Raw genomic sequence first — 12,417 nt, forward strand, 5'->3', positions numbered from 1 at the left:
TTTGTCCAACTCAAAATATAAACTAACTAACAAAATATGCAAACTCCACACAGAAGGAACGCCCCGACTGGGAATTGAACCCACGGCCCTCTGGCTTTGAGGCGACAGTGCTAGCCACTACACCAGCGTATAGTGTTACGAGCTCAGACACTTAGGAAGTAGGACCCAATTGCACGACCCGGGAGACAGAGATAAAGTATTTGTAAGTACTTTATTTTTCGGTTCTGCAGTGAACAAAATGAAAGCGCTCACGTAGTGAGGGATCAAAAACTTTTCAAGAGCACAACATAACCCGACCTGATCATGGCAAAAGACCAGGCAGACTGACAAGGAACACTGGGAGACAGGGGAATTTAAGCACATGGTAACAAGACACAGGTGGGACCAATCAGGGGCGGGCTGACACTGATGAGCATAGGAGACAGGTGTGATGACAGGTGAAAACAATCAGGAAGCCTGGAATGAGAGAAAGCGAACATAAATGACATGAACCTCTCTAGCATATCTGTCGGTGCACAACAGTACCCCTCTAGGGCCAACTCCTGATGGCCCAGGCTGATTGTAAAAGTCGTGGATAAGAGTCTTGTCTCGATAAATGAAGCAGCTATCCAGCTTCTAGCCTCAGGACCGTAACCCTTCCAGTCTACCAGGAATTGCTTGCCCCTCTCCCTATTACGGACCTCCAGTAGCTTACGGACCTTGTAAACGTCACCCCCTTCAAAGAACTGGGGCGGTGGAGGGGGCTTGGAGGCGGGAACAAGTGTGCTCTCACACACCGGCTTGATTCTACTAACGTGAAACGTTGGGTGCACTCTCAAGGTCCTGGGGAGTTGCAAGCGTGCCGGCCGGGTTGATGACTCTGGACACTGGAAACGGACCCACAAATCTCGGAGCCAGTTTCTTTGAGGCGACATGGGTGGTAAGTCTTTGGTAGAGAGCCAAACCTTTTGGCCTGGACTGTAGGAGGGCGACCCTGCGTTGAGCGTCCGCAACAGCCTTCATCCGAGCTGAACTTCGGAGAAGAGACTGGCGAGCACCAGCCCAAACTCTGCGACAACGTCTGATCATGGCATGTGCTGATGGAACCATCACCTCTTCCTCGTTGTTAGGGAAAAGTGGAGGCTGGAAACCATTGACACAATGGAATGGAGAGAGACCTGTGCCCTCCGTTGGTAGGTTATTGTGGGTAACCTCGACCCATGTGAGGTGGTCACTCAGGTGGTCTGGTTCGGGAGGCGAGACAACGTGGCGTAGTCTCTAGTTCTTGGTTCAGGCGCTCCGACTGTCCATTTGACTGAGGGTGATATCCTGATGACAGGCTGACGGTGGCACCTATGAGTCGACAAAACTCTTTCCAGAAGGCGGAAATGAATTGTGGACCCTGTCGGAAACAATGTCATTAGGGAATCCATGGATCCTGAATACGTGATTCATCATGACCTCTGCGGTGACTTTGGCAGAGGAAGCTTGGTCAATGGGATGAAGTGAGCCATCTTTGAAAATCGATCAACCACTGTTAGAACCGTAGTCTTGCCTCTGGATGAGGAAATCCTGTCACAAAATCCATCGAAATGTGTGACCAAGGACGATGGGGAATCGGCAGCGGCTGGAGCAAGCCCATCTTAACTTGAGATGAGGTCTTATTACACGCACACACCGGACAAGCCGCTACATACTCGGCCACATTTTTCTTCATGGATGGCCACCAGAAACATTGTTGAATCCTGAACATTGTTCTTGCTACTCCCGGATGGCACGAAAGCACAGATGAGTGAGCCCAGTGGATGACGTTGCGGGGAAGAGCCTCAGGAACAAACAGCAGATTGTTGGGACACTCGCTAGGTGCTGGATTCATGACATTTGCCTCTTTAACGTCTGACTCCACTTGCCAGGAAAAGGCTCCGATCACCGAGTTAAGTGGAAGGATCCCCTTGGCCTCTACCGCAAGTGGTTCGGGATCGTAAAGACGAGACAAAGCATCGGGTTTTGATTCTGAGACCGGGACGAAAAGAGAGTGTGAAGTTGAATCTACTAAAGAAAAGTGTCCACCTGGCCTGGCGGGAGTTGAGACGCTTAGCCTTTCTTATATATTCTAGATTCTTGTGATCTGTCCAGACTAAAACGGTTGCTCTGCACCCTCTAGCCAGTGTCTCCATTCCTCGAGGGCAGCTTTTACAGCTAACAATTCCTTGTTTCCCACGTCATAATTCCGCTCTGCCGTTGTCAACTTCGCGACAGGTAAGCACATGGATGCATCTTGTTGTCTTCTGCAGAACGTTGAGACAGTACTCCTCCAATTCCCTCATTGGAAGCATCCACCTCGACCATAAACTGGCGCTGGGGATCTGGAATGGTGAGTATGGGAGCTGATGTGAATCTATCTCTGAGAAGTTTGAAAGCAAGATCCGCCTGGGGGTCCACTTGAAGGAACCTTAGGAGAAGTCAGAACATGCAGAGGAGCAGCAACAGAACTGAAATTCTAATAAACTTCCTATAGAAGTTAGCAAATCCTAGGAACTGCTGAACCTTTTCCTGGAGTCTGGTGTGGGCCACTGGGATACTGCACTGACTTTCGCAGGATCCATTTGGATATGATTAGGTGAGACTATGTATCCTAAGAAAGACACCTCTTCTGTGTGGAACTCGCACTTCTCTGCCTTGACATATAGCTGATTATCCAGTAGTTTCTGCAAAACTTGGCGGACATGGTTAACATTAGATTTAGCGTCTGGGGAGAAAATCAGTATGTCATCCAGATACACAAACACTGAAATATTCAAGAATTCCATAAAACCTCATTCACAAAAGCTTGAAAAACAGCGGTGCATTGCACAGTCAAAAGGCATTACCAAGTACTCATAGTGACCATTCTGAGTGTTGAATCAGTCTTCCACTCATCCCTTGTTTTATTCTAACCAAGTGATATGCATTTCTTAAATCCAACTTGGTGAATATCTTGGCCGTTTGAAGCAGTTCAAAAGCAGATGACATGAGTGGCAGAGGATAGCGGTTCTTCACCGTAATGTCATTTAGTGGACTGTAGTCTATGCAAGGTCTCAGAGACCCGTCTTTCTTTCCCACAAAGAATCCGCTCCGGCTGGAGGCGATGAAGGACGGATAATCCCTGATTTGAGTGAAGAGGAGATGTATTCATCCATTGCTGTTCTCTCAGGTCTCGAAATCGAGTAAAGTCTCCCTTGGGAATGGGGGCTCCGGTAAGAGATCAATGGGACAGTCAAAATCTCGGTGAGGAGGTAGCGACAAGGCTTTAGACTTGTTAAACGCTTCTTTTAAATCATGGTAACAGGAAGGTACCTTGTGTAGATCAGGATAGTCAGGGTGATCTATAATGATCCTACTAGAGTCTGTTGGTGCATTAACAGGTTGCGAGTTTACACCTGCCCTTACAATCCTCTCCCATTCCTTAACTTTCCTGAAGGCCAGTCTATGTGAGGATTGTGGATCTTCAGCCAAGGAAACCCCAAAATAATCGGTGCTGAGTCGACTCTAAAATATGAAATTGCATGCTCTCGGTATGGTCCTTATTTATAGTAATCCGTATGGGCTCAGTGCAATGAGTAACTGTGAACAACAAGCGGCCGTCTAAGGCACTGGCACTAACAGGATGAGATAGCGGGACAGTTTTATTTTTAGCTGTTTGACTAGGCCCCAGTCTATAAGGCTTTCGTCAGCCCCTGAGTCTATTAACACACCCTGGTCAATGGTCTGATTGTTAATACAAATGTCTACCTGAGTAACAGGTCGAGGAGGAAGTCTGCGAAACTTGCTCACCAGCGCCCTCCTTTTGACTGGTGAGCACGATCTTTTCCGGGCATGAAGCGAGTTGATGACCCGGCTGGCCGCAGTAGAAACAGCAACCCTCCGTGACGGCGCTGCCTCTCCTCCAGAAAGCCTGGTTCTTCCAAGCTGCATGGGTTCACGGAGTCATTCGGAAGTGTAGTCCTCTGATGGTCCGGTAACATGAGCTGGAAATCCTCCGCTGGCGGCGCGACCCTCGAGGCGAATTCTGGAAGCTGGGAATAACATCTCGGTTGCGTCGGCGCTCCTCTCTCTTTCCTAAGACGGTTATCGATCCGGATGGCCACAGCGATGAGGATTCCAGATCCGGGGTGTCTCCAGTGGAGCCAGCTGGTCCTTTATCGGTTCGAAAGTCCTGTCATGAAGGCGTCACGAAGAGCGGAACATTCCATCCGCTGTCCGCTGCTGCTGTACGAAACTCGATGGCATAATCAACCACCTGACGGTTGAGCTGACGTATTTGAAACAGTCTTCTGCTGGCCTCCGTAGCAGGCGATGAGTGGTCAAAATGCGCCTCATAGTCTCTATGAAATCGGCCAATGAGTAACATAGTTCGGTGTCTCTAGACCATTCTGCAGTAGCCCAGGCTGCAGCTCTTCCCGTTAAATGAGACACAATAAACGCCACTTTACCATGCTCCGATCGACGAGCTGCTGGGTTGTGTTGAAAATGCAGATCACACTGTACCAGAAAGGCTCTGCAATTCGAAGAGTCTCCGGAAAATCTCTCCGGAAGAGCCAGCCGTAGCGGGGAGGAAACAGCCTGACCTGGGTCGTCAGCTGGAGTATTGACAGGCAAATTCTCAGCTGTGGATGACGTCACCGGAGGAGCAGTCTGTTGATGAGTGAAAAATTATTCATTTGGGCAACCAGTTGTTGCATCTGTGTAGATAATTCTTCCTGAACCCGACCTGGCGTCCTCTCAGCTCTTGTATTTCCCGGCTGACTTTGTCCAGTTTTTCCTCATGATGAAAAATCGTCACGCCCTGTACCGACAGAGCGGCGTGAAGCGTTCTTGGGTCGGCTGGGTCCATAATGTGGTCAGTTCGTTCTGTTACGAGCTCAGACACTTAGGAAGTAGGACCCAATTGCACGACCGGAGACAGAGATAAAGTATTTGTAAGTACTTTATTTTTCGGTTCTGCAGTGAACAAAATGAAAGCGCTCACGTAGTGAGGGATCAAAAACTTTTCAAGAGCACAACATAACCCGACCTGATCATGGCAAAAGACCAGACGAACTGACAAGGAACACTGGGAGACAGGGGAATTTAAGCACATGGTAACAAGACACAGGTGGGACCAATCAGGGGCGGGGCTGACACTGATGAGCATAGGAGACAGGTGTGATGACAGGTGAAAACAATCAGGAAGCCTGGAATGAGAGAAAGCGAACATAAATGACATGAACCTCTCTAGCATATCTGTCGGTGCACAACATATAGCCCTGAAAGTGTCTTCACCTCATGCAAACAAATGATTTTCAGAAAGCGCATGCGCAAAGGGTAGTCCTCAATGAAACACATTTATTTTGAGTTGATATGCACACCATCTAACCAAAATAAATCTAATAAATGAAAGTATTCATACATTTTGTGTTACACCCATTAAATATAAACATCTATTTTTGTAATTGATTTATTTAAATGTATCAAACAATATTTAAATGTGTCACCTCGAAGAAGGGCTTGAATCGTTTTTGTGAGTGTAACCCAAATAAATCTAATAAATGAAAGTATTCATACATTTTGTGTTACACCCATTCAATATAAATATCTTCGTTTTGTAATTGATTTATTTAAATGTATCAAACAATATTTAAATGTGTCACCTCTAAGAAGGGCTTGAATCGTTTTTTTGAGTGTGTGCACCACCACCTCCATCAAGACTGTCCGCTTCACGGACACGTGTTGAACGCTCTTCCTCTCGCTAACAGCCGTGTGGTCATATGCGCCACAATTATCAGCGTGACGCACCAAGTTGCACCTTCCCGACATAACGACCCCCTCGTTTACGAGTCAGTTTAGAAAGCGGAACATAAAACACACACCAACTCTCTCTCTCTCTCTCTCTCTCCGTGTCATGAGCGGCCGTCTTACCGTGAAGGTGAGCTCGCGTCTGTCGGCTCCAGACTGATATTCTCTTTCTTCTTCTTTTTTCATTTCTTCTTTTGTTTTAAGTTTTTAAAAAACTGCCAGTATTAGTTTCATGGCAGTTGCATCACCTTGGTCCCTCCGCGGTCCAACAACTTCTCATGAAGCCCCTCCTTTCGCCACTCCTAAGCCCCGGCGGGGGGGGGGGGGACAACGCGCGAGGAGGAGAGCTCCTTGTGTGAGCGATACAGGCACACGCGCGCGCGCGCAGACACAACCTGTTAGAGAGATAGAGAGACACGCACACTCAGTGCTGACGGTTCCCAGATCAGTTTGTCTCGCATGTGCCCAATTAATACCTCATCACGAGTAAAAAGCAATTAAGCTTCGATCCTGATCTTTTTATAAACACCGCAAAAAAAGAGTGCTGCAGACACGGTGACATTATGATGTTGTGAAGAATTAAATGACACAATAACCCCCCTTTCCTCTTTGTTTGGCGGAATACGACCGCGTGTAGTGTTGTCGCTCGCTCTATGCTCACGAGAGGCACACGTATGCCGCAACGCTTCCTCTCATGCGCGGACCGGTGCATGCGAATCTTTTGGGGGGGCATGCTTGTTCTGCAGTCTCGGACGGGATGGCATCCCGTAATGCCGTGCATGTTTCTTTTTGTTCCCCGATACACGTCGATGCGCATTGTCCCGGTCTGAGCTGCGTTGCCCGAGACAGGTGTGGTGTCGCCTCGGCTCCCGGTGTGTGGGCTCCGGTGATGGACGGGAGGCTTCGGGCGGCCACGTATGAGACAATAGAGATGGATGATGGCACTTTAGGCATGCAGATGCGGGCTTTTACCTTTTGTTTTAGTTTTTGGGGGAGAGGGAGGGGGAGTGAGGTACCGGTCAGGTTGTAGGGCTGTTGGGAGAAGGCGCAGGAGGAGGAGGAGGAGGAGGAGACACGCATGCAGGCGCGGTGATGGTCAGAGGCAGGGTGAGAGGAGGGAGGTGCGGGGGTCCAGTATATATGGTCGCACATCCTAACATTCTTTTGTCACTCACGAAATCCAATGATGCTTCGAGAAAACTGATTGGTTTTGCATCCATCCTTAATTTTTTTTAAATAATTCAAGATGTAAAAAAAGTAATTTAGAGGATACGTACTAAAAGAAAGGTTCAACCAATTTCATGAACATTATGGGAAAATGAAAAATTCATACTTACTACAAAATAAGGAAATGGAAATTAAGGTGTTTGAGACGTTGACGGCCTTCAAAACAAACGAAAAGAAAAGACAAATATTTTCCACAGTCATCCTTCCAATGGTGGAGGTAGTTCATATTTTAACATTTAAACTTAATATATTCCAAAAAATTAACAAGACAATGGTATCATTTCTATGTCATCCTTCCTGACCTCAGATGACCCCCAGTTCCTCTCTGAGAACAGTCCTTTTTCATCTTCTCGCTACTCCGGCTAACTACTACGTTAGCTTCAGCTAACGCTGAACTTGTACTGAGAGATGAATCTAAAGCTCGTTGCCTTGTGACCACATGGTCGGAGTGGCAGGTCTCTCGCCCTCCAAAGGCTGCGACGAGCTGTCCCTCTTAGGAGGGACACGGTGCGTTTTCTACGTCGGACTATTGAGCCGGACCGGAGGACGCACAGGTCTATTTTTCGGTCTTCACCCGGAGAACAGAACCAATTTGCAGATTCCCTCTCCCGTCACAAGCCCCCATTGGGGGAGTGGCGGCTTTATCCAGGGGTGGTGCACAGCATGGGGTCTATTCGGCAGGGCAAGGGTGGATCTCTTTTCCTCGGAGATGTCAGCCCTCTGCCCCCACTGGTTCTCCCCCACTGGGGACCTCCTATAGCAGCTAGTGGGTCAGATCTGGCATCCCGACCCCAGCCGGCTTCGACACTGAGCCTGGCCGTTGCAGGGCCCGAGCGGTCGCGAAGCGGCTGCACAGAACCAGTCAGGAGGACTATTCTGAATGCCATCTACCCATCTCCAGTACTAATGTAGATGGAGGCTGTTTTCACGTGGGTCGCAATAAGGACCTTGTGCAGTGCCCCGTACCTATTATACTCAAGTTTCTACAGTCAATCTTAAATAAAGGCCGGTCTCCCTCTACCTTGAGGGCTCGATCACACCAGACTCTAAAAAGCGTGGCCGCACCAAAAACGCCGAGGCAAAAATACGCCGGGCAAAACAGCGCGGCACACCTGTGGAACGGACCTGCGTGCGCAACCAACCGTTGATTTTGGGTTCAAGGTATTTAAAAAAAGAAAGGAAAGAGTACGGCGAACATCTATCTACCATCTATTCCGCCAATTGTGTCTCGATGGCGAGGCTTTCAGTTGCACTTCCGACCGAGCGGGAGTCAGTTTGAGTCGTGTTTAGATTTAGGATTATAAAGCTCCTCGTCATTAAATACCGCTAATATGAGGTTCTCCTCGGGAAACCAGGAAGGAAAGCCCGCCTCCTGCTTGATTCGATTGGCTGCATTGGCCGAGTGTGACGTTGATGAGCGGCTTAAAGTTGAGAATATTTTAACTTTTAACCACCCCTAAAAAACACAAAAAACCCGCGCCGTGTGGCATTTAAAAGGCTCGTCTGAACGTCGTACCGTACCATAGAGAATCAATGGTTTTGCGGGCTACGCGTTTTTGAGAGGCGCGTTTGGTGTGATCGAGCCCTGAGGGCGTATATAGCTGCTATCTCATGGCCGCATGTTACAATCAACAATGACACGGTAGGGAGCCACAGGTTGTTGTCCCTCTTCTTAAAAGGGACTCTGCGACTGCGTCGCCCGAGCACCCCAAGGGCTCCTCCACGGGACCTGTCCGTGGGACTGGACAGCCTATGCTCGCCTCCTTTTGAACCCCTGGCGGAGGCAGAGCTGAGATGGCTGGTCGGCAACGACCGTTTTTGTCCTTGCCATCAATACAGCACAGACAGAAGCTGAGCTACACGCACTGGTGGTGAGTGAATCCTGTCCGAGGTAGAACTCAGATGGCTCGGGTTCCTCCCTAAGGTGCTGGCACACTCGTATCTCAACCAGCATGTCTGGCTTGCATTGTTGGACCCCCCATTGGGAGAGGAAAGGTCAAAGCTCCTCTGCCCGGTGCGGGCCATCAGAACCTATGTCGAAGCCACCACAAGCATACGACAGTCAGAACAGCTTTTCATCTGTTATGGTTGACCTAGGTCCTTGGATTAGTCATCCAGTGCCTAGAACGAGAGTTACGGATGTAACTACGCTTCTATGAATTCTGGATGACCGCCAGAGTTCTCGGTCAATCGGAATTTCGCGAGAACATTCCGGAGGATTGATCTCAGGATGACGCCGACTGTGGGTCATCCGAGGTCACAGGTGACTTTGTTGTTATTAAGACTCGACCTGCGTGTGTGGGAGAGGGAAGATATTCCGTGCTAAGCACCGCCTCTGGCGGTCATCCAGGATTCATAGAACTGTAGTTACATCCGTAACTCTTGATTTATACTAATACAGCCCTCCCAAGAGACAGTCTTTACGTGGAAAAAGTACTTTTACTAGGATTATTTTCGTACTTTTTGCATTTATCTGCATATTTCTTCCGACACTTTTTAACCTGTATTGCTGAAAAGAAAAGGGTTTTTAATTAATTTATTGAAGTGAATAATAATAATAAAGTGCTACAAATTAACAGCAAAAAAAGAAGAAAATATGAAAAGAAAATACATAATGAGTTTGAGTAGATTTGAAAGTGTATTATGGAATGCATTAAAAAAAATGCAAGCACGAATAGGCCAGAGCAAGGGAAATCTTTAGACATAAAAGCGCCCCAGACAGCACTTTTGCAAAGCAATATAGACAATTCCTGCTACCGAATAAGGACGATGTATGACTTCCTTGAAACTTTGCAGGGTTTCAGATGTCCAGGGCTTTTCATTCCATTTTCAATCGTGCTGGTCCCTCAGTCTGACCTGAGTTTCACTGTCATTTCATCTGTTTCATGTTTATCATCAGTCTCCAGCCATTCTTAGATGGAGTTTCTCCTCAGAAACATATTCCAGGAGTTATAAATCTCAATTTCAGAAAACAGAGCAGGTGGTATTTTCACAGATAAGACAGATAGGTGTTTTCAGAAGCACACAGTGCCTCAAAGGTTATGAAAATCATCAAACGTGGTCTGAAAACAATCTGTTGATGGATCCTGAAACAATCTGTAGCGCTGAGGTGAACTGTGCAGTTGATGGTCTTTTCGGTGCAATCAAGTAACCCCTTTCCTAAACCCAATTAAGTAGTCTCTAAGAATTTAACAATTTATTTCCTCAACCTATCTAAGTATTTAACTATCTTATCCTAAACCTAACTCAGTATTTAACTATCTTATCCTGAACCTAACTAAGTATTTAACTATCTTATCCTGAACCTAACTAAGTATTTAACTATATTTTCCTCAATCTAACTAAGTATTTAACTATCTTATCCTAAACCTAACTAAGTATTTAACTATCTTTTCCTCAATCTAACTAAGTATTTAACTATCTTATCCTAAACCTAACTAAGTACTTAACTATCTTTACCTCAACCTAACTAAGTATTTAACTATCTTATCCTAAACCTAACTAAGTATTTAACTATCTTTTCCTCAATCTAAGTATTTAATGACAAATTTATTTCTTGAAAAGTGACAATGAAAACTGACGTTTATTTAGAAGAGATTGATGCATATAGCAAGTAGAAATCGATAATGATGGTGAAGCAGAGTAGTTTGACTGCAGAGTAGTTTGTTTATAACTTAACAGGATTGTATTCACGCGTCACGTGTTCATTTGTGAAGATTGTCTTGCTGATCAAAATTATGTAAGTATCATTAACTTGTGTTTACCACAGAAATCTCATGAAATACCAGAATAATGAACGAATAAACTATACTGGATACATATTCCCCACCAAAATATTAATATAATTTCACTAATTGTTCCCTGTATATGAATGAAATAACATTTCAGGCCCCGCGAGTGCGTTACCATTCACACTTGCGCTCAGTGGCGGCTGGTGGAATTTTTGTTTGGTAATGCCATCCAATCAATTTCAGTATCACAGAATACAAGAATACAATTTAGATATGAACAAAGTTCTGGGTTCTGCCCAGAGTGACCCCCCCCCCCCCCCCTCCATCCATTTGGGAAACAGATATCTTGTTAAGGCACACGCTCACAATCAATAACTTATTTCAGAACCAGGGGGCTTAAATACAAACTTCTATAATGAAGTAAGTTCAAATATCCACAGGTATGAACAACAACAAAAATACACCAGCTTTCATTCCTTTTCTTGTTGATGTCCTGAATGCACTTGGCTTACTGAGAAACATGAGAGGAGTGTGTGTTCCTCAGGCCACGGCCAGGGTGCGTTGCTCTCTCTGCCATCATATTCTGAGGTCTCCACGGGGACGTCTTGTTCCGTGGATTTTAAACCAGGTGCACAGGACTGTCGGATGGTGAGGGGGCCGCCCCTGTGCTTCTTCTTTGCTTCAGGCATTCACCCTGTGAGAAGATTTGGATGCATTTAAGTTCATTTGTGGCCTACAAATAGCTGCCACCGGGCGGAGGCAGGGTGCGCCTTGGAAAGGTCGCCACAGTATCACTTTCACATCTAAGGGCAATTTGGACCGACATGTGCAGAAAATGTTCCTGAACATTGCAGGAATAGACTGCATGGTTCAAAAATAGACTTTAGTTATACATAGTTAGGATATGAATATACACTTTTATTAATCCCCAAGGGGAAATTCGTTCTCTGCATTTAACCCATCCTTAGTTATTAAGGAGCAGTGGGCTGCGGTGAAGCGCCCGGGAAGCTACTGGGGGTTCAGTGCCTTGCTCAAGGACACTTCGACTTGCAACTAATGGGGAGAGCAGGGATCGAACCCACAACCCTGCGGTTGCAGGACGGCCCTCTTACCCCACTGAGCTAAAGCCACCCCAAGTGTTTCTGTATGTTCTGTATTTTTTGGGTATTGATGTGAAAAGCAGATGCAGGAGCAAAAATCAGAGACTGACTGAGGGGCCTTGAAATCTCCTCTAGTATCTGTTCCAATGTCCTTTCTTTGACCTTAAGGCATGGTCGTTTTAGGGAGTGGGATGTCTCAAGAGAATGCCCCCTCAACCTTTCAAAGATTCATAAATAACGTAATATAATTACGCACAACGAAATGCAATTGTAGATTATTTTCCACACATGACAAACATTCAAAACAAACAATAGTGTATTCTTGAGGTGCATATTTATTTTAACTTGCATGTAAACGGCAGCAACTAAACAACATGTATGTTTTCCTGCAACGATTTCTACACGTGATTCCGATATCTTTGGATGAGTTTTCCAACAGATGTTAGAATTAAAGGCGTACTGCCACTTTAAGTTCTGTAAATTCTCCACAGACACTCTGAGCGTGCAGTTTGACTTCTGACCCAGTCACAGTTGACAAAAGCCAGAATCCTCCGGGTTAGGTAAAT

The 12,417-nt window shown here is 46.3% G+C and overlaps 1 protein-coding gene across 1 annotated transcript in view; it reads right to left on the reverse strand.

The window, feature by feature from the left end:
• Window positions 1–6,028, reverse strand: part of slc6a9 (solute carrier family 6 member 9) — a 104,642-nt gene extending 98,614 nt beyond the window's left edge. The window contains exon 1 of the mRNA XM_056421885.1: window positions 5,917–6,028. The gene's annotated coding sequence lies outside the window, so the exon portion shown is untranslated. The remainder of the gene's footprint in view (window positions 1–5,916) is intronic.
• Window positions 6,029–12,417: the final 6,389 nt, after the last annotated feature.

Source organism: Pseudoliparis swirei, chromosome 8 (genome assembly GCF_029220125.1).
Source record: "Pseudoliparis swirei isolate HS2019 ecotype Mariana Trench chromosome 8, NWPU_hadal_v1, whole genome shotgun sequence".
Classification (NCBI taxonomy): domain Eukaryota; kingdom Metazoa; phylum Chordata; class Actinopteri; order Perciformes; family Liparidae; genus Pseudoliparis; species Pseudoliparis swirei.